At 34.0% G+C, this 20449-nt stretch overlaps 1 protein-coding gene across 1 annotated transcript in view; it reads right to left on the bottom strand.

Moving 5' to 3' along the window:
* The window catches only part of LOC118191572 (cyclin-dependent kinase 14-like), a 221362-nt gene extending 201467 nt beyond the window's left edge, over positions 1 to 19895 (bottom strand). The window contains exon 1 of the mRNA XM_085817778.1: positions 19728 to 19895. The gene's annotated coding sequence lies outside the window, so the exon portion shown is untranslated. The remainder of the gene's footprint in view (positions 1 to 19727) is intronic.
* Positions 19896 to 20449: the final 554 nt, after the last annotated feature.

The raw sequence follows: 20449 nt of genomic DNA, 5'->3' as shown, positions 1-20449 counted from the left end.
CTCTTCTTTTATCATAAATATTCCTTCAGTTACTTTAAGTATAATATTGTTCTTCTTTGCTGTGTCGCTAATTCTCTTGGGAAATGCCACATTTCTTAGCTAAATTTGTCAGAGAATGTAGATAAAAACAATAGCTGAGTAAGGAGTAAATGCAACGAGAACACTGCAAGTAATGCTTTCTTATATTCAGCCGTGGAGAAAAATGATACTATTTGCTGGTTAGTGCCTGCATGCTGTCCGAGTTGGGTAATTTCTGTCTGAATGTCTCAAGACAAATAACATATTTTTGTTACGTTTAGATACATTTTGAAGTTCTTTACGCGAGAAGTATATTTTATCGAAAAAGTATGAACGCATTCATTTGATGGCAAGTAGACAACGTTTCAAAAATTCTATCAATATATAAGTTTTATCACATTTTGAAACTATCATTTGTGAACGTTGTAACGTAGATTTTAATTTGGATAACTTTTCCTATCGTTCCTTGTTTCGACTTCCAACTCCCTACCAGAATGAGTTTTTAAAATCTTTTTGAATGCAAATGAGTAAGTAGTAGTATTTAAGGTAGGTTCAACTTACGTCGAGAGAGAGCGCTAGGAATCCTGAGTAGCGCGTGTTGGCCTCGTGAGAAGCTGTTACGCTCGGCCGTATCTTAAGTGCCTTTTCATATTTGCCAGCTAGTTTAACATTAAGGGCCAACTATGCTAGAATTGTGTTAGCTTCGGCTAAATATCTTGTTAAATATAGTTAGTTCTTATTTAATAGTTTAATTTCTAGCCCAAGTGGAGGCTTTGTTGTAAGCCCGAAGAAAGGGGCCTGATTGCTTATTTTATTTTGAGTGAAATAAAGGACAGTTAATCGTTCTTGAGTTTAGGATTCATGTTATTTAAAACAAAGCGAATATGCTTAACACTTCATTAGGTTCCTGAACGTTGAATTTAGTAGAATAAGAGTGAGGAACTCTACAACGTAATTGCAAAGAAAATTTTTCATCGGAAGATAATGACCACGAATATGTAAATAGTGTTGGAAAATATTCTTGCATGTTGCCAAGCTCTTTCTGTATTAAATATGAATAAAATCAAATATGATTTGCTAATTGTGTTCAATAGGATATGTTTTGCTAATTGTGACATTTACTAAAAACTAGCCCGCTACTCGGCCAGCCTTCTTCTGACTTTTAAATGTACCGGAAAAATGCCTAAAAGAGAGCACCAAACATTAAATTTAAAAACCGCACAGAATTTTACTCTACAGAACAACTTTAACAAAAGAAGGAGAGAAAATCTGAAAGGTTTCAGTTTTTAAATTACGTCCAAAAAGGTGTTTTTTTAACAGTTTGTGTGTTACATTTATTTATTTATTAAATATCACGTTCTTCACACTTTAATCCTAAAGTTTAGTTGAACAGCAAACATCGCAAAATAGTTTTAAAATGAGCATATTCTTAGAATTTCCGATACAGAGACACGCGCCCTGGAAATAAAAAGGTTTTTCTGTACAACGTTGCCATGGCTCGCTTTGAAATCCTTCAGTTTGTGAATAAGAAATTCGTTAAAGTTTTACAAACTATGAAATCGATAATAGCACAAATTCCAAATTTGGGCTTCCACATGCCCATATTTGCAGTAGGATTACGTCATTCAAAATTCGATTGCTCTATGTACCGTTGTTTTATAAACGATGCAAGAAATATTCATACATTTATGTAGATGTTTCATTATTTAATTTCTTTAAATATAGCACAGGGCGATAATATTTTGTGGCAACAGTTTGAAAAGTGATTCGCCGTTTGTAGTGAATCTACGCAAAATCACAAAATGGAACAATAGTCCTTCATCGACGAAGCTCCTTTGGACTTAAAAAAAAAATCAGATTTCAATAAAATTTATGACATAAAGAAACATTACAATGAAGTAAGCAATACAAATATTAATTATCCTAATAAATAAATTAACCAATTTCTCGTTACCTTCTCTCGACAAACGTCTAGTATCCAAGAGAAACATTAAATGTAAAAACTGTACAGAATTATCGCTCTTACTCTTCCGAGTGGCAACAGTACTGATATCGGTAACAATGGCAACAGTGATATATCAGCAACAATGGCTGCCTGGCAGTGTTGCTGATATAATGAGAGAAAATTATCGATTTGATGCAATTTCATCAAAAACATAAAATTAAAAGAAATCTCATTCGAATTTTGAAAAAAAAAAATCGCTTCGAGGTGCACTGTTGTTTAGATGCACCTATGCACCAAATTTCCAAGCTCTGGGTCTATTAGCTAACGTGCAGCACAAACGGAAGACACAGACAGACAGATTTTTCCTTTTATTACATGTAGAGATACCTCTAATTCATATTAGTAAGTTAAGAAGTCAATTGAATGACTCATTTTAAGAAGTAACTAATGACGCTCTCAGATTCTTCTTTAATTTTATCGCATTAGCAATGAAATTTAGAAACCCGATAAAAGCATTGTAACAAAACCAGGCGAGACTAAAAATATAAACAGCAAATTAAAATCTGATGAATAGGCCTTAATGAACTCTTAAAAAAGCTACTTTCTAATTCCCAATTTGCTTCTTGTGTGCACAATGCGTTTCTTTTTAATCAGTTTTATTTCTCGGCTTCTCGACGTTGTAATTGGATTCTCATTTGGGAGAATCACCGCTTACATTCAGAATAGCATTTATTATCACGGAGGCAGGACTCGTTTCGTAAATGGTCTCATTATTCAAACATTAGGTAGACTTGGATCTCGTTCATCAGCGCGAACAAGGAAGGGCTAGAGTAATCTACCTAGCTATGATCAATCAGGTCGCAGAGCAGGGAAAGTAGATTACAGAAATCCTCAGTAAGGAATGTGAAAAATAACTAATTTATGAATACTGCGTTTCATTACTATGAATACTACGATTCGATAAAAACAATTTTTATACATCTTTATAAAATTGTATCAGATACTGATTAATTCAGCTCTGAATGCATGCAGTTTGAATACATCTCCTAATATTAAAACTTTAATTATATTTTATTTTTTATAAATCTTATAGGAACATAGCACAAACACATTGACATCTATAACCTGTAATTACAAAACTTTAAATAATTAATAGAGTTTGTTGATTTTGTTATACAGTAGTATATCGGTTACTATAAATAAACATCAAAATTTAACTTTAAAAATAGTAAAAATTTTATAATATATTTCTTTCGCCTCCTTAGCATGCCTTCCTAATGTGTTGGTCAGCACGCCCGGCGCGTATTCGAGAGGCCCGTGGTTCGAGCCCCGGCAAAGGCGTTGCTCATTTCTCATCTGCCCGGCTTCGAAATGACCTAATATCTCTACAATTTAATTAATAAATCGTGATCTTTTTCATTTTTATTACTAATTCTATTTTTGTTTATAAGTAATAAACGTTGCTTTATAAGTATATAAATATTTTGCGAATAGTTAGATCAGCGTTTATAAGTTCCTTGTTTATACGTGTTTTCATCTTGGTTCCGATTCAGTCCTATTCATTTTAGTAGTAAAATATTTCTTTTATACGTCGTGTTAATTTGGTTTTACGTCGCTTTTGCTTGATTTACTGCAGTAGTTTTACATTTTGCAGTCCCACCGTTCCAGTATTTGTCCCATAAATGAGGATAGGGGAAGAAAATAATGGTACGAGACTTAACAGTCTGGTAACAGGAGTTGGAAACCAATTCATGATTTGCGAGGGATACTTGGAAGACAAAAGAGATACGGACTTCTCTTCCGAATAGGTGGCTGTGTTAAGTGAAATAGTGGAGCAGAATAAACTCACACAAAATGTCACGAAAGCAAAAGGCGCTTTCGTAAAAAATAATCTAAAAGAATTTGATGGCAATACTGGTTTGACGAAAGTTGAGTTAGCAAAGAAACTAGATATCCCTGTGACAACATTAAAAACGATCGTTTATGGCTGAAAAAAAAAAGGTGAAGAAAGAGCAGCAGTTTGTGGACATGTGGACAATACGCTCCAAAGAAATTTCATATTAAAGAAGTTTCCTGAAGTTAAAGCCATTTTAAAACGTTTCAATCAGTGTCGTGAATCAAATATTCCAGCGAATGACCCCATGTTAATCGAGAATAAAAAGAAACAGCACTTCGATAGAATGTGAAGGAAGTTTGCTTTCCAACTAGCTGGGCTGCATAAATTTAAACTGCGGCATAGAATGTGCACATATAAACGGAGAATAAAAAGGCGTTCCTACTGAGCCAGATGCCGACTGATTCAAGAATTTATTCACCTAAGTATATTTATATCAATTAAAAGACATTTTAATGATGATGAAACTGTTGTTTTCTTTAAACTTTTGTCTTTAAGAACCCTAGCTTTCAAATGTTACCAGTGTCATGGAGCTAAATAAAGTAAAGAATATCTCTTCGTTTTACTTTGTGCAAATGGTAGTGGTACCGGAAAAATGACATCTTTAGCTACAGAAAAGTCACAAAAGCTAAGTTATTTCAAGCCCATTAAAACTCTACCATTGAAATATAAAGCATATAAGAAAGCATGGATAATTATAGCCAATTTTACAGGATGGAAAGACAAAACTAAGGGGCATAAAAACCGCAAAATTTTTCTTTTTATAGATCAGTCTACCAGCCATCCTGAAACGACAGATTTCTTGCAAAATGTGAAAGTTTTTTTTTTCCTAGGAAAATTGCACTTGTGTAGTATATCTGAAAATTCCACTTGTTCTGACTTTAGAGCTGGGTGTCATTAAGAATTTGAAAATGTTCTACTGGTGAAGATTGATTCAAATAGCCCTTCAAAATGTAACGACAGGAAAAATTGAATATTCTTGATGCTATGAGAATATAATTTCACTTTTCTGAACTCAAGTAAAACTACAACAATTAAACGTTGCTTCATTAAAGGGCAGTTTCCGAACCAAGAGTCAAGTGAAGGTGTTTATAACGAAAATGATAACGAAACTGTTAGTATGGTTGAGGAAAATTGGAACTACTCAAATTAGACATTACAATCGAGGAATGCGTGTGCTGTGATGCCAACGTAAAAACGTCAGATTTATGCATAAGTGAAAAACTGATTGAAAACTTTTTACCAGGTATACAGCGATGAAAAAATAATCCCTTCTTATATACATTTTCAAAATTCTATGTACTGCATTGTCACCCTCAGAAATTTGTCTGAGGGTGTCAATGCAAGTAAATAGAATTTGGAAAATATATATAAAGTGGGATTATTAAGGTCTATTTCTGTGTAATAATACTAGCGAGAAAATATGTCAGATACTGTCATACTTGCCAATTAGTTTAACGAAATAAATTACAGCTCGACCGGGTACCTAAATAGTATAAAACGTATGTCACCAAATGAATTAATAGTAAAGGATTTGCTAAGTTCATATCCCCGCAGTGACATTAATAAAAACAAATACTTCCTCGTTATTTTGGATCATTTTTCGAAGTGGGTAGAAATAATTCCCCTACAATCGAATACTGCAGAACGCATAAACAAGAACACAGTTAAAATTATTCGCCGTTATGTAAACATTACCACAGACGCTGGGATGACTAAGTCAGCGAACTGGCTTTTGCGCTAAGAACAGTCAAACACGATACTACCGAAAAACCGCCAGCAGAAATATTTTTTGGAGGAAAATAATTATCACCTTGAACAGCCTTTTTTGTGAAGAAAAGGGAGGCAGAATTTAAATTAACAGACATTCAGAAAGTGATTAACGAGGCAGTATTATACTAGAATATTGCAAGAGCAAACATACATAAGAGCAAAACAAAAGCTTTACTTACAAAAACTAAAAATCATATAAGAGATTTCGATTTTAAAACAGGGGAGGAAGTTCTTATAATAAAGCATTCATTGTCTTGCGCTTCACAAGGAAACGTGGCTCAATTCTGTCGAAAATTCGAAGAGCCGTTCATTAATTATACAAAGAATATGTCGTACCGTATGTTACCTAAAAGTAAATAATGGGGAGAATATTATTGCGAGTGTGGATCAAGTGAAAAAATATTACTACTCATTAATAAAGTAAGACTTCATGTACTAATTTAGAAAACTGGTAGGACAGTGGTTCTAAAAAATGGTTATTCCACTGGAACTGTATAAAATATAAAACTAGCGAAGAACAGCTTTCTAAAAATAATCAGCTTTCTAAAAATCTAGAATCATACATTTCAGTAGTAAAATACTGTACAATTTAGATCTCTGTCCCTAATACTTGTGAAACACTAACTTCATTCATATAAAATTATTGACTTATATTTCTTAATTTATTGTAAACTGACTTTTTGTCCAAATGACTGAATATTTTCTATACCTAAAGCAACTGCAGAGTTTAAAAACTCTCTGAAATATTCTTTTTTCCTAATAATTTTGAACACTGTATTTATTAAATAAATCTATAAAAGTTTATGTATATTATTTTTACAAATATCGATCTTCGTTATCATTGGTGGTTAATGCGATCATATTAACTACTGGTTTTGATCGGTGTAGTTGACTTCAATTTTGTTTATACAGAAAAGAGTGGAAGCGAAATTTCCTGCTCCCAGTCACTAAAGCATCGACTTGAAATGAGTACGCATCAAAGGAGAAGACCTAATGTCCAGAAAACGTGACCGCCAAACGGGATAATTAAAAATGATAACCCTATTAAGATAATCGCAAGAATCTTTGGGATCTACCATTACCTTCCCTCGAACGAATAGTTATTTGCTTCGCATAAAGACGATATTTGCTCGTTAGGGAAGAAGTTTCCCAACTTTTCCGCTACGTTCGAGGAATCTGAACGAAAATGACCTAAGTGAAGGTCATTGTCTCAAAATGAACTAAAATGTATGTATGCTGCCCGTTATTACCATGAAATTTAAGACATAGCATTCGAAAGTGTTAGTATTTGGAGTTGTACGCTTTTAAATTACAAAAAGACATGTTTGAAAATAAATGCCGACATACGCAAAATATTAGTTGAAGATAGGAAGTACAAATTACATGTTTCTATGATGTTTCTCTGAAATCTTAGTTCTTTTAATAGCCAACATAAGTGAAATGAATCGTCAAATGCTCTTATAGATGCACTGTACTTTGCTTTAATTCTACATAAAATACGGAAAAAGGTTTTTTTTTCAGCTAAAAATATTAATTAATGGCCAAAATTATTTAAAAGAATTATTTATATTAGCATGCTTGTTCGCATTATTCTAAAAATAAATTCTTTGGTTCCTAACAATGATGGATTTTGAAACAAAATTGTCATGCACAAATTCAAGTTAATTTTACATAAAATGAAAGGGACTCTAATATTTTAATTCTGTATGTTTTATGTTATGAATTCTAATACGATAATTCTAATTTCTATGCTGTAACTTCTATCTTCGCTTAAAATTATCTTTTTCCTAATTTTCCCAAGTTTTAGCGTAAATCTAGTATGCTTGTCCCCAGATTTTTGTTTTTAATGATAATTAATTAATTATTATGACATTTAAAAGATCTTTTGAGTAATATGAAATGGTTCTAATGTACATCTTATTTTATGTTTTTTTTTTCAAAGAAAGAGGAAAGTAATAAAGAAGAAGAATCACTGCATTTGAACTTGAAAACAAAAGGATTATCTTTGAATTTATTTTTTTATTTTTCGCATTTTTACCAGAATTTCTACGCTTTAATGAAAAAATTACTAACTGTTCATATCAACCGTGTTTAGGATATTAGATCCAAATTCCAACTGCATTTCATGTTCTATTCGTAAGTGAAAACGCTTCTAGGTTATTTTCATTTACCTGCACTTTTCTGCGTGTTCTAAATAAAAGCAAGCTAACCCTTGGAGAATGAAGGTACGATAAGCATATCCTAGAGCAGCATTTGGTGTACATGACAGTTGAACCCTCCCAAAATATAAGAATAAGTACTTGATTCCATTCAAATTCTTTGAATGTACTATACAGTCATGTTATGATGAAATTTTGAATATTCAAGAAAAGAATAAATGAATTTTACCAATTTATAGTTTTGCAGTTGATTTCTCTTTAGGGAACGAAGCGTTTTGATTCTTACCTTTTTTTTTTATTTGTAAGTTTCCATCTTCGAAATAGGCGTTTTGTATTCTTCGAGTCTTTTGCAAGACATAAGATATTCTTTATAAGGATTACTGAATCTTTGTTTTGCGACCCAAATTATCTTAGGGAATGATTTTGTTCCTACTGGACACGTAGGTGACGAAATTATCTTCCTTTTCAGATTTTTTTCAGAACAAAACTCTCACAAACTTTCAAATTCTCTGCACTCTTTTTGTGCGGGCAGTTCATCCATTTGCGAGCAGTAAATGTGAAGCTTCTATAAGGTGGACATTTAAAACGTATGTAATATAGATACAGCAGATATTTTAACTCAGTATCAGCTAAAAATACAGTTTATCAAATCTATCGTTGGTATCATATGAAAAAGTTTATCAAATATTCCGTTGGTATCATATGGAAAAGTTTATCAAATTTACCGATGGTATCATATGAAAAAGTTTATCAAATCTACTGTTGGTATATGGAAACGTTTATCAAATCTATCGTTGGTATCATATGAAAAGGTTGAAGCTGTAACTTCTACACAAGAAAACAGTTTGGACACGAACAAAAAGTTCAGAAAAATAGTTTCGATTTTATTTGATTATGGGAAAGCTCTACCAGTCTTCAGTGACTTTACTGATCGGTTGCTGGTGGGTTGTGAGAAAAATGGAGCAGAGAGTGTTGAAGAAGCACATTTCTGAAATGTTTCGTTGTTGAGAGAAGCTTTAATGCTAACATCTGGACAAATGCTTTACACAAAAGCCAATGGATTTGCCAGACACTGAGAAGAGACTGGAAAACAACAAACTATAAATTAAATATCTGCGCTTGTTAATAATTGCACTTAAATCTTAACATGATTTTTAATTACATTTATTATTAAATTCTTCTGGTAGATGCAACAATATTAATCAGCTTTTTCAATTTATACATCATTCAAATTTTACACATCATTTACACAATCATTTTTAAATAACCTAACTTGTTAAATAGTCTAATTTTCTCACTGAATCGGATAGAGGGCCACACTTCCAATCCCCTTAAGTTCACTATGCTGTTATGTTCACTATTCATCTATATATAAAGAAATGAGAGGACAGAGCAAAGAGAGAGCGAATATAGCGTCATCTGTAGAGGAGAAAAACAATAAAGTGTAAGGGAGCAAAGATGAGAGAATTTTGAAATGGTTGGGAAGAACTGCAATGAAATTAATGTCATTAAAACTAAACAGGGAACTAGGAAAGGCAAGACACTTACAGGAAAGGCTTCAGAGTCGAAAATAATAAAGTGTGAATATAAAATGCCGCAAGGAAAGGTCGAATTTCCTCGAAAAGGTTTACTTTGGTAAAGATTTACGATCTTTACTTCATGATATTAGTTCCAGTTCAGTTCATCGTATCGCTTCAGATTTCTAATATCTTAGTTTTTGTACGTTTCATTATTATTTTCCTGGACACATTCGCGTTTTTCTTTCGGTCAATGATTTGCATACATATTCGATGCTTTGTTCCTCCTCTTTGAAAATATTTTGTATTCCAGTGTCTTATGCATATTTTCCCCGAAATCGGCAACACTTTACTCAGAAATCTACTCCAACCTAAGCTTGCTTTTGGCTTGACTTCACATTCGCGTGTTTCTCTTTCAATTAAAATCTGCTTGGTAGAATAGAGTTTGAAAATTAATTATCATACTTGATTTAACCAAGCAAACGAACAGATAAAGAAGATCGCTCTAAATAAAGTCTAAAAATACCGTTATTCACTATTTATATGACTCTCTTGACATATATCCGATGCCTGACTAAAGGTTGTAGCCATTAAACAATTTTTTTTGTGAAATGTGCTTTTGTCTAGTTTGCCTTAGCATAACAATTAATATTTTCATTAATTATTTTGGCATCTTACAGTGATCTGAAGACAATTTGCTTCAAGAGGTGTTGGGTACAGTTTATTTATTGAACTTGCAATTTGAGCTGGTATTCATTCACTAACCAAATATTTTTTTAATGATCCGAAAACGATTTGTGAATAGTTTCTTTCATCTTCCGTTCTTTCGAAATGTTTGGTGGTTTTCACAGTTTAATCATAAGAGGTCCGTGAATTAATCCATGAAGAATTATTTTTTGAATTAAATACTGAATTTACGCAAGTTATGAAATCATTTGTTGCTAAATTAATTTTTATTTCAAAAGCTTATAATAAGATTTCTCATATTATGCTTTGCCATACTGACATAACAGGGTAACAAAGTTTTGTTGAACTTTTTACCGTTTACATAAAAAGTTTATTATTTGTTATGACCTTTACATAGCTTGAATATATCTCATGACAGATTATACGGCTTGGGTCACAGGTATTTACTTTTATCTCCATGTCAAAAAATGCATTACTTTCTAAGTGTATTTCACATGCTGACATACAGTTTACATGATTAATGTAACGTTCTTTTCATGACTTAATATACCGCACGATCGAAATTGTAGATTCTATTCAATTTTTTGAAGTAGGAGGCATGACAATGTTTCTATATCCTGGCCGGGATTCGTTTTCCGGACTTTACATAATTGTTACTCAGACGTGCTTTCAAGTATAACACGAATAGCACAGTGTGTCAGAAGAAAATTTCTTGCATTTTCTCCCATTTAGAGGGCGAATGATGAAGGGGGAAACTCAGATGCCAAATCCATGTGGTGCCATTTTTGAGCAACTATAACAGAATCAAAAAACGTGAGACATCATCGCTACCCTTACTAAAATTTTAACTCCAGAGTTTTGGGTGGCTAGCTGGATGTGCAAATTACGCCACAAAGACAATCAAAGAGGAGAAAATTCCTTATAAAACGAAGTATAAATATTTAGAGTTTCAAGTATAAATTAAGTACATTACGTAGATAGAGTTGAAATGCAGTTGCCTAGAGTATGGATGAATGTTTACGAATATAGTATCTTCTTAAAGTTCACCTCGAAGTTCTTCAACTTCTCCTTGTATAATCGATCAAAAATGCGATGTACTTGAGCAAAGTCATGGCGACTCCATTGAAAATCAAAGTCTATGATCCAGGGCTGACAAAAATATATTTATCAGTAAATATTTCTTATTCTGTATGGTTATTTTTTAAACTGGAAGTAATCTAAAATGACGGTAATAATATACACCTCATTTCAATTCAAAAGTGTTTGATGAATAAAGTTTTTCTCTGATTACAGTTCCTAATTATACCTCCTTATTTTCATTTTCCTAGCTTGCTAAAGATATATGTCTACTTTTATTGGAGTAGCTTATATTTGAAAAGACAAGGAATCAAAACCCTAAATGATTCTCGATAGCCGTTAAATGTCATTACTAAGATATTTTGAACATGAAATGATGTTACTTCACATCTGTCAATTAAATTTGATTCCTTAGAAACAGATAAACTAATTTCGAAGACTCACTAAAAGTTTATCTAAAAGTATTCTGTCTAGTTTTGCTTAATTGAAATAGCCAGATATATTTGATTTTCATGATCCGGATTTTTCTTAATCTGGAAACGAATAATTCGTTTTTTCTGGAAATATGCGTAATAGTTTATAGAGTTCTTCACACTTTTTGTCTAAAATAAATGTCGTGAAAGCTAGTAACTTATCGTTGAGTTCAAATAACAAAAGTCATAGACTTAAGAAAGGTTAATTACTCTTTATTTCACTCAAAACAAGATAAACAGTTGGCCCCTTTCTTGGGCTTACAACAAAGCCTCCACTCGGGCTTGAACTCAAAATAACAAATAAGAACTAATTTAGAACTAACTAAAAGAGACTTAGCCGAAGCTAACACAAATCTAACGTAGTTTAGCCCTTAACCAGTTAACTGTGGCGCGACGTTTTGTGTCGCCAGAATCGAGCCATGACGAGTATATTCGTCAATCACAGAGTAAGTTGCGCTGGTAAGATATACACAATGGGACAAGATACTATACACAATGAGACTTAATCGAACTATACTCGAACACCAGTAATGCGATTCCTTCCTGATCTTACGTTTGTAGCGATGCGAACACCTTCGCGTAGGGTTGTTTTTTCGATGTTCCGGGTATATAATCCGGAACACGATTCCCGCCTAATTGGCTTATATTAGGTCTAAATGGCCGAGTTTGTGTCGATTTATTTCTTTCAAATGGATACGTCGCAAAAGTGTCTTCAATAAATTTGAGCAAAATGTTGATACTCGATAATGTTCCATTATGTTTTTTATATAATATGAATGCATTCAGACACATAATTTTTAAGAAATGGAGAAATATTTTTGTAGTACTTTTTGAGTCGTTTTCTTGCTGTGGCCGCTCATATCCACTCCACACATTTTTTTATTATAATCAATCACTAGCTCCGGTTTCTTTGTTATTATTTTTCTTTTCTCTGTTTCTATTACGTTTTCATTATGTACAGTACTTACTAAATGAACCTCCCTCACGCATGACGAATATTCTCGTCAATACACATAATCGTATCACTTCTCCATAACGATTATACTTGTCAATCACAGTTAACTGGTTAAAAGGAATTTTGTGCTGTTTGAATTTGCACCTTTGATCAGATTTCATTTTAGTATTCGTTTACTGTATATCATTTCAATAACTTCTTATTTTCTTTAGGCAGAAGTAATAAGAATTAAAAATCCGAGTAGATAACTTTTCATAATTTAGCTAACATATAGACTTCTACCGCAAATACAAAGTTCGATAGACAAATATATTCCCAGTTGTTCAATACCGTTTTCAAATTCAACGCACACGGAAGATCAATATTTACCGACTTACAGCTTATGCCATTGTTCTCTTAAAAATAGTTTCAATTCATGATGATTCTTCAATTAGAGGAAAGGGGAGAAGAAAGCTTTCTTAAGTACAAGAATGCGAGGGTTGTAAACGTCTTAGAAAGAAATGTCCTCTAGCATTTTAGGTAATTGTTTCCCCAACCCTCTTCTTCCCTTCAGACAAGCTGCGAGTGACGGGAAAAGTCACGTGGGAACGTCAAACCCGAAAAGAAATATATAAGCACATTCTTTCCCTGCTTTTAATGAGTGTTGCTATTTAGCCTCTGGAAAGTATATATAAATATTTGATTAATAAGTTCATTAAATATTTCCTACTCTTCATATAACGGCGTTCGGTATAATATAGGTATTTCTACTCAGATTAATATTTCATTATTTCTTTACTGACTGATTTACTAAGTATGTTAATTAGTAGAATGGAGTTTTCCGTATGTACACAATAAAAAAATAAAATTAAAGAAATCCTAAATAAATGTTTAAAAAGAAATCAATTAGTTTTAATTTGTTTAAAATTTTGTTGAAGGCACTGCCATCACCTCGTAGGTTTCTTCTGTAAACATTAGAGACAAATATTTTTCAGGTATTCAAAACGAATATTTTTAGAATGTTTTGGATTAGAAAACAATAGGAAAGAAGTGTAATTTAAGCAAAGCAAAGAAATACGTGTAACTTAAACAAGAAATATTATATAATATCGTCATTCCTAAACACTCGAGTCCCAGAGAACGGTCTGCCTGCAAGGATGGTTTCGTGTTTTTCTCTGTGTATAACATTAGCCCATTTCCCTTGGAAAGTTCTCCACAAAAAGGTCACTTCCCTCAGGAAGATAATTCTTTTCCGTATTCAAATAACGTTACTTGTAGAGAACTACGAACGATGCTCATGTTTTTAAAAACTGTTACGCTTTCCCACTGCAATTGCCTATATTAAGAATAGAGAGGGAAGTTTAGGAGAAGCCAGAATGTTAAATGATCCTAGTTTAATGAGTAATTTTGGAAGTATAAACTAGTGGGCAGATTGCAACTTCGTATGTTTCCGTATAGGGTTTAACTAAGGCTTTAGTGAACCCAAAATTTGAAGCGACTGCCATAAATTGCTAGAGTGCAGATAACTTTTATCGATGCTAGATTGTCTTATTGTATCTAAAATTACATATGCAATTGCTTTTAGGTATTTTATAATTTCAGAATTTGATTTCCGCTTACTGTTAAACTAAACCATTTTCTTCATTCTAACGAACCAGAGAAAATATATATACTTACTTCTTGTAGCAAAGGTATTTCTTGAACTTTTTGTTATTTGCATGTTCTAAATTGTAACTTAGTACTACAAAATGCAGAAATTTGCCGTATTGTAGGTGGAAGTATTTGTGAATGGATTGACCAGAATAGATTGTATTGCGGTTTGAAGTGAAACAGAAGATTTGGCAAAATATATATGAATGTTAGAGGAAATATACCAAATCCAATAGACAGAACTTCCAAAAGGTGTTAAGGAAGTGCTATGCCATTTTTTTTTAAACTCAAAATGATGATGGTAAATTCATAGTGTTAATTCCCTTGAAAAAGTCCTAAGGAAACTGAAAGCAATTTTTCTTGAACCGATTAAATTCCTCATGGAATCATTTAGACAGAAATCCAGAATTGCCAGCATTGTATTACCTATTAATCAGAACTAAAATGGTCCTCTGTCCGATATTTTCGAATATTTCATTCGGTAAATCCTACTATAACCAAAGCAAAAATCTTCCTTCAGAGACTTTGGAGTTTACAAATTATATGCGACGACGATTGCATTTTCGAAAAAAAAAATACTTTCATAGGTTACGTATTTGTGTCATTTCATATAACCATTATTAATTACAAATTTTAACGAAACATTTCTATGAATGAGAAACCACAGCAATGACGTTCGCATTTCTTTTCCGTGTATTTTAATATATTGTCAAAAATTTCGATTTGCTGTGGAATCTAGAAAGAAATTTTAATAATTACTCCGAAAAATTAAAAAAAAAACTAATAAAAAAATAAAAACTCCCCATCCATAAGGGGTTTTTTATGAAAGCCGGGAGAAGTGTCGTGGGATATAATGTGTTTGCCGACGATTTTTTTGTTTCACCCGAAACAAAAAATAAGCTGGGGAGAAATAATTGCTCCGATAAAACACAGATCAACATTTAGTATTTAAGTCGAGCATGGTGTAAGTTATGCTATCATTAAAAACATTCCTCAGTGGCCTATTTTGCTGATAAATTATTGATATTTTAATCATTCCTCATAATCTGGATTTTTTATTTATATTTTTGATTGCATTTTTTATGCAACTCAGAATCATTCTGCATCTTCATAAGATCTGGGTTTCAAAAAAGTGATTAAAAATAGAATCTTTAATAATATTACACTGATTATATTAGTGGCACTGCATATGATAAAAATCGAAACATGTCATGAAAAATCATCTGTAGGAAAAGTGGAGACCTTGCCGTACATTTGAAAAATAACATTAGTTAAATTCTGTTTTATTTCTGGAAAAAATGTAAATTTATGAAATATAAGTATTTATAAAATGCAAGTTTATTATGAAAATATACAATACATTTAATAGAGTAAACTACATTTAAACTGAGTATCTGAAATACTTTAAATGAACAGTATTTATCATTTTGGAACTAAATTTATTAGTTTTTTGAAGCTACCAAATTTCCTTTTAAGCAAAACACTCCAGCAAATAAGCTGAAAGGTCATTAAATCTTAATTTTAACGTTTATTTTAGTTTTTTCCGTATTTTTTAATAGCAGTATTCCCACACTTCCTTTCGTTGAAGACTATATGCGATATAACATACAAAACCTTTATTACTTTAAAACTCATTTTACTGGAGCTAATTATAATGAAGTTCTTTTTTTTCCCATTCTGTGAATCTATGTTTAGTATAAACCCGAAAAAGTTATTTGGTAATTAATTGTTACTTAATTTTATGTAGCTGGGTAATTACCATTTTCTACATAAATGAAAAATATTCCATTACAATTGAACTATTTATACGAACTGATAGATTCGTAATTTATTTTGTCGCAAAAGCTTGAAGATATAAATCAAGCAATATTTTTGTTGCTGAAGATAAATATGCAATCGAGATATTTGTATCACGAAAGGTTTCTTAATGTTACCAACTTTCGATGCGAGGCCCATATAATTTTACATTGGTCAAAGAGTATAATGCAACACTTTTTTCAAAACCAATTACAAGTACGCCGGAATTAATTTTATTCACCACAATTTCTTCTTTATCCGTTAAAACCGACTAACATATTTCTAGACTCTACTCCGCGAAGCAGGAGACCCAGAAGTTTAGTTGAAACGACTCTTATGAAATAATAGGCTCACACTCTGTCTACCTTTTATTTCTTTATCAGTTCATAGGCGAATTAAAAATTAAACCGATAATCTACATTGAAACGATAATCGACTTAATGAAGTCCTCAAACAGAAAACTTACCCGACAGGATATTTCGATCTATAGTCCTACGACAAACCAATATTGGGGCTCTTTGGCACTCGCTCCATATTCAAAACGGAATCTTGTACCGGAAACTCGAATCGGATGATTGGAAAGACATTCCGATGGCAACTGATACACCCAAGATCTCGGATCCCGGACGTCACTGAAGAACTACATAGCAGCCCCACAGGATGCCACTTCGGAATAATGAAGACGTTGCAGAGAATTCGAAAGCGCTTCTACTGGAGTAACGCAAAGGATGACATAGGGTCGCAATGCACTCTGAGAGGCAGAAAAGAGAAATATTAGAATTCCAACCTGAACTTAGAACAGTGTTGGGAGAGCGACTGAACGAGACCAAAAGCTGCACAAACAGTTTAGTGAAAAACTCAGAGAGTGCACAAACACTCAAATACACATCTTTGGTTGGTAAGGTCTCCACCTCGCAAACAATTGCAACAAGTTAACTATCTAAATTATTAGGGATAATTATTTATTAGATGGAAAACCTGCTCCATTGATATCAAGTATCAAGGTAGAAGTTTTTTTCCCCTTTCACCATCTTCTATCCTGTCCTCCTGGACATACTGTGCTGCGCTCATTCAACTTGAAGCTCAATTCTATGGGACATGAAGTTCTGACAACCAGAACACAGCATGAACTTTTCATGCTAATCTCAGCATGCAGCGGAAGTTGGAGTTAGTTGATAATACACTGGTGTGCAAAAATTAAGGACGAGACGGTTTTTTCAATATAACTTTGTACAAAAGCTTTCCAAATCAACACATTTAATACCGTAAGATCCCCAATACATAAGGACATGAGTAATGTAAGCAACACCTACTAAAAGAGAAATCAGAAGGATGAAAAGAAGTTTTATTGAAAATGTAGCATGGAGCGCAATGCGACTGAAGGCCAAAACATCCCTGTGATGGGTGTCCAGCAAGAAACATCCGGTCTTTAATAGGGGATATGGTCACCCCTGACTGCTAGGCAGGTTTCACAGCGTCTGCCCATCCTGAGAATGAGGGTGTCAATGAGTTGTTGAGGCATTGCTGCCCATTCGTCTTGCAGCGCCAATCGAAGCTCCGGAATCTTTACTGGTGGTAAGGTACGAGCTGCCAAGCGTCTGCCTAGAAATTCCCATACATGCTCGATGGGATTGAGATCCGGAGATCGTGCCGGCCAATCCATACGTTCAATATCCTCACTCTCTAAGAGCTGTTCGGCAGCTACTGTGCGATGACATGGTGCATTGTCATCCATGAAAAGGAACTGCGGCCCCATAGCGCCTCTAAAAAGACTCACATATGGAAGAAGAATCTCGTTACAATAACCGATCCCGTTGACTGAACCTGCGTCGAAGATGTGAGGCTCTGTACGACTACCAAGCATGATGCCTCCCCAAACGAGAACACCGCCACCTCCATACCGGTCCCTTTCAATGATGTTCGAGGGATGATTGCGGCTTCCCCGCTCTCTCCAGATGAGTATTCGATGAGAATCGCTACTCAGACTGAATCTGTTCTCATCTGTAAAGAGTACTCGTCCCCATTCATTGTCTCTCCAATTCCGGTGTTCCCGGCACCACAGAGAACGCCTTCTCCGATGGGCAGGCGTTAGAGGTACACACCGTACACGGCGTCGTGCAAACAGACCACCACCGTGCAGTATTTTGGCCACGGTAAAACGCGATACCGGTCGTCCAGTCGCCTGTGTCGTGTATCTAGCGATTACTCCCGCTGTCTGCCGCCTGTTTCTTCTGGCCTGTAAGGCAATATACCGGTCATCTGCGGGTGTGGTTCCTCGTGGACGACCACTACTAAACCCCCGGACAGCTCTTCCTGTAGTTTAAAATTGTCTCCAAAGTCGAGAAACGATGCTGTGAGCAATTCCGAACTCTGCAGCTACACTTGTCACACTGAGGCCTTCCTCCAACTTCCCAATGATTCGACCTCGGGTAAAAGCATCCAGATGTCGTCTAACAGATTGATTATTCGCCATTTCTCGCTGAGGCAGCAACTCGGTGTGACTTTAACTGCTATACAGCGTGCAATCTCTTTGCCAGAAATACTGATCTTAAACCGACAACATGCTTTATACTACTCAGACACTCCCCCATTACGTCTACCTGCATATCTGCGCATGTGCTACCGTACATCACCTTACTTAATCTCCTGACTGGTCTTTCTGTCCGCTCTGCTTCTTCGTTCAGCTGATATGCTAATTTTTCGACTCTGTCCTTAATTTTTGCACACCAATGTAATACTGCAAGAATGAGACATGCTAATGATTATTCCTTATGTCTATAGTTATGCCTTATGTCAATAGTTCCAGTATCATTGTCTATAGAATTACAACTGGTTTATTTAAAATCAGCACCAAACTGAATTTTCCAATTTGATCCTTTCTTAAGAGTAGTGAGAAACACTTGATGTACGATTTGATTTTGAAGTAATGAATAGTAAAACGAATGAAAGCAATTTTACTCATCTTCAATTTCTTCGTAGAATACAAAATTCCACATTTTTTTTTCTGTTTAAGGGACTTTAAAAAATTTCACTAGAAATAAAATTCCAACCGTACATCACCTTACTTAATCTCCTGACTGGTCTTTCTGTCCGCTCTGCCTCTTCGTTCAGCTGATATGCTAATTTTTCAACTTCGTCCTTAATTTTTGCACACCAGTGTATTCAGCCTTTGATTAGATAATTAACTTGTTGCGATCGTTTGCGAGGTTGAGACCTTGTCAACCATGTTTGCCATAAAAGTCTGAGCTCGAATTAACACTCGAACGCCAAGTTTGTGGTTTTATCCGTTTTGTGCAACCTCCGAGCTTTTCACTAAGCTGATTGTGCATCTTTTGGTGTCGTTCATTCGCTTTCCCAACACTGTTGTAAGTTCAGGTTGGAATTCTAATATTCCTCTTTTCTGCTTCTCAGAGTGGAATGCCACTCTATGTTCTATGGTAATTATTGCTCATCCGGATGAGTACTATCACCCCTCTTAATTTGTAAAAACAATTTAGAATCGAAATAGTAATTATTTCGGTTAATATTCGGCGAAGTAGTATAAATCAGAATTTATAATTTAGAATCTGCATAGTCTTAATACTGTATATTAATATTCAGTTCAAATTGCGTTTCACGGTTTATGATAAATGTGATAAAATGAAAGTTACTGCAGAAATTTTGTTCTCAAAATTATGCATTAGGCTATTATAATTTCCCAACTTTTCTTTAGGATTATAAAAACTCTGCATTAAGTAAATTTCTACAGGCTTAGAAGTTAGGTGTTTCAAAGACGAAATAGGAAATATATGCAATGAACTCACCTCACTCGAACTTCGGAGTGGGGGGGAGGGACCCATTCTCCAAACCCTGGTGATGATAGTTACTGTCCATCGCCTTTTGGTTCGGGTGCCATGTTGTAGATTCATCAGATTTTTTAAAGAAGAAAAATAAGCAGTATCCTCACCAGGACTGGAGCTCCGGAACTCCTGATTGGTTGGTCAAGACATGTTCCCAATTATACCACGAAGACAGGCTGCAAGAAAGGAGAAACTAACTTACAAATTATTGCTGAAACATCATAATCTAGATTGACAGCCGTGATCAATAACTCAACCTAAAAGCTAAAAACATAATGTAAAGAAAGAGTGCAAAGAGCACTGTTAATACATATTTTATTCTGAAGAGTTAAGTTATTTAGTAATACTAAGCTTTCGAAGATTGTTGAGTTATTAGGTTTTATTGAAGCAGAAGAAGAAAAATAAGCAGTGTCCTCACCAGGACTGGAGCTCCGGAACTCCCGATTGGTTGGTCAAGACATGTTCCCAATTATTCCACGAAGACAGGCAGGAGAGAAAAAGTATCTTGTAAGGTTTAGAAGGGATCCACGTCCAGGAAAATGATATATGTAAAGTTTGTAATAAATTCGGCGATTCAAAGCATTTCGTCGAGGACTGCTGCCTGACAGAAAGTGTGAGAGGAAAATATAAATTTGCGAAATTTATTTAGTAACTATAAATTGTTTAGAAAATTTGCAAGAGATATC

Source organism: Stegodyphus dumicola, chromosome 5 (genome assembly GCF_044657685.1).
Source record: "Stegodyphus dumicola isolate Sdum_Otavi_A_Nest chromosome 5, ASM4465768v1".
Classification (NCBI taxonomy): domain Eukaryota; kingdom Metazoa; phylum Arthropoda; class Arachnida; order Araneae; family Eresidae; genus Stegodyphus; species Stegodyphus dumicola.
This window is presented reverse-complemented; position numbering and strand designations above follow the sequence as displayed.